General features: G+C 38.5%; 1 long non-coding RNA gene across 2 annotated transcripts; it reads right to left on the reverse strand.

Moving 5' to 3' along the window:
* Positions 1–525: 525 nt before the first annotated feature.
* Positions 526–2,907, reverse strand: LOC120102404 (uncharacterized). Of its 2 annotated transcripts, none has more exons than XR_015687035.1 (2): positions 2,719–2,907; positions 526–994 (listed from the first exon to the last, which is right to left on the reverse strand). It is a non-coding gene; the product is annotated as an uncharacterized LOC120102404 (long non-coding RNA). The 2 variants fall into 2 exon arrangements; XR_015687036.1 differs by having other exon boundaries at positions 526–1,009.
* Positions 2,908–3,191: the final 284 nt, after the last annotated feature.

Genomic DNA, 3,191 nt, shown 5'->3' on the forward strand with positions numbered 1-3,191 from the left:
GTAATAGTAGTAAAGAACTGAGTATAAGCCTTGTATACTCAAATAAGTCATATACGCTCAATGCCTATATATGATAATAACAATATTAATTTTAATTTTAAACTGATAAGAAATTCATATCAAAGAATATCTAAACTTGTTTCAAATAAATTCTATATGAATGTAAAGATTATAAATTTCGCTTAACAAATATAAGGATTTTTACTAAAAGAGTTTATGGCTGTGTAATGATGTAGATAATTGCTCCCTGTTAAATTATGAGCATTTCTAAATTCTCTAGAAAGACAACTTTTAGCCTCTCAAAGTTTAGGGAATCGGGGAGATGACTCTTCAATAACTTCTTCATGCTGTATGTGGGTGTTGAGATATTCTTATGGGTGGAGGGGTATAGGAAAAAGGAAGGAGTTGTAGTCTGATGTCTGTCTTGACTGGGCCTGACTGAAAGTGAAAGACTACCGGGGTGGGGAAGACCTCCACTCAAATCTCAAGATGACGAAACCCCCAAGAACTCACGAGAAACCGTTCTTGATGTAATAAACAAGAGGTGTATTTGAGGAACCAGAGCTCTGGGGACGACACGTATCTCACACAGGAGACAGAGAAGTCGACCCTGAGTCCAATTAGGGGAAGGGATTTATAGGGAAAATTACATAGGCAGTTAGCAACAGTCACACAAAGCAATTTCATTGGTTTGTAACTTGAGCTCAGTTCAACTCTAGGCCACCCTCCTTCTGGGGCAAGCTGACCCTAATTCTCGTTTTTTTCTCACCGGAGTTTTCTCAGGCCTTATTGAGGCCAGATGGTTTGTGGTGGCTATAGCCAGGCTACATCCCCAAAACATTTTATTTTATTCTTTGCTGTGAGGTGCACTTGTCCTCACAGCAGGGTCATGGGGGATAGTTTAAAATCTTTATTCTTTCAAAAGTCCTTGAGATCAGGATTCCAAGCAGGTCAGTTCAGCATTCTGATGATGAGCTTCACCATGATGCACGTTCTGTAATACATAAATCTCAAAACAAAATTTTAGCATCAAGATATCTTTTTGTTTGTTCTCTTGAGTTTAGTTTTTCAGGAGTTCTAAGTTTATCAAATTTAATCAGCATAACTCTGAAAAGTGTCCAAACCCTAATCACCCTTTTTAAAAAACACAAAGACAAAACCTTTCTCTCAAAATATGGTGTTCCTTAGTCTGTAACCAGATAAGCTTGTATCTTACTCTCTCTCACAGAGAAATAGTACAACCACAAGACTCAAAATCACACCCATTATGAAAATTAAAACAATTTAAAAAATGAGGTAAACTAAATAATACTATGTGAGCCTGTTTACACTTTTCTAATCTCTCTTCCCAGGAAATGAAGTCAATATTCGTGTGGAGCCCACATTAAAAGAATATGAGCCTCTCATTGCAGTAAACATCAAAAATAACCACAAACCCTCGCTAGCTGGCCTTGATGAGCCATGTGGCCTTAGTGGAGTTGTTCCTAAAACAATTTGACCACCTTTTTAGTAATACCAATACCAATAGGAGTAAGCAAGTTGCCAAACTAAGATTTTAGCCCAAAATACATCTGTTAAGCTCTCTACCTGGAACGTCAGACTTCTATTCATTAATAACTTCTCTACTACTTGTCTGTATTCACTCTGCCTGGTGTACATACTTTTTTCGTATAATAACAATTTTATAACAGGCAAATGCGACCACTCCCTAATTAGAGTCAGTGACTCATTTTCTGTAAGTTCAAACTGGTGAAAATCCCCACATGATTTTCTCCTTCAAACTATAAAAACAAATTTATTCACAGTTTCATTAAAACCTGTCATTAAGAAGCAGGCAATTTGTCAAAGTAGGATTTTAACCCCAAATTCCATGGAGCTCGTGTTAGAGAATCTAAGTATCCTCTAGACCAAAATAATACCATCTATATGTTAAGCTCTCTACCTGGAACATCAGGCCTTTATTTAGTAATGACTTCTACAATATGTCTGTATTCACTCTGCCTGGTGTCACAGACTTTTATCTATTTCTACCTAGTCCTGAATCATGGTTGAAAATCCCCATGTGATTCAGACAAACTCTGTACATAGTATTCTAAAAGCAAATAAAGCAGCCTTTAAAATAAAGCATATTCTAATCAACATGTGGTAAGGGAGCAGGCAGCCTCCATTATTTATCTCTCTGTGACTAGAAGTACCCAGTACTTTTCACAGCAGAGGACGTGAGTCTGTCAGCTGACTGTCTTCCTTTCTTTGTTTAAGATTCCTGTACTAGCAACATCAAGTGACTCCGTATGGTGCTGGCCCCCTCTTACTTAGAAAACAAAACTTTCTCAGCCTGAAAACTTTAATTTTTAGTGGATTCTTGTCCCATTTGGGTACCACTTTTTCCGATTAAAAAATGAAAGGTGCTCATCCCAGCTGGTTTTGCATGTACTGCTCTGTGCTTTCTCTCTCCAGCTCCCTCTGACTGGGGTTGTCCGTGAGTCAATCAGTCACAGTTTCCTTGGCAGGTGGTTACCACACCAGGCATACACATCCCAATTCCATGGCAGACCCAGTGTGTCCCACCACCGCACATTCTCTTGAACTCAATTAAGTTGCCACACGAAAGAACAAAGGGCAGAATTACCTCTGACCTAATTGGTAAGATATAATTTGCCCATCTAGACAGCAAAAAAATCCTGTACACACCCATCCCTTAAAAATAGTCATAACAACCTGTATCAATGTGAAGAGATTAATCTTAACGATGGTTGCATTGTTGTCTCAGCTCCTCCTTCCTCGCTCTGGCAATTCTCTCCTGCTTCTCCCTCTCTTCTAAAAAGTCTATTCTTGCCTCCTTTCTTTCTCATCCAATGGCAGGCCTCATTTTATCTTGTCTGCCTTCACTTGCATAAAGACATCAACCTATATATGACAAAGGAAGACCCTTGCAGACCTTGGCTACAGGTAAGTAGGAGACTAACATGATTAACACCGTAGGTGATGTATATGGGGTGATGTGTATGTCTATGTACATAGAGACAGCTCTGGAACTGGTTGAAACGTCAATGTTTATATCCAGCCAACAAGACTTATTGGGTACAATGTTCTCATGACTTGTTATTACATACCATCCATTAAGATGGCATGAATGGAAAATTATATTGCAGTGTGATTTCATGTCATCATACTAACCTAAGAAGAAAGGC

This window comes from Rattus norvegicus, chromosome 4 (assembly GCF_021556685.1).
Source record: "Rattus norvegicus strain SHRSP/BbbUtx chromosome 4, alternate assembly SHRSP_T2T, whole genome shotgun sequence".
Classification (NCBI taxonomy): domain Eukaryota; kingdom Metazoa; phylum Chordata; class Mammalia; order Rodentia; family Muridae; genus Rattus; species Rattus norvegicus.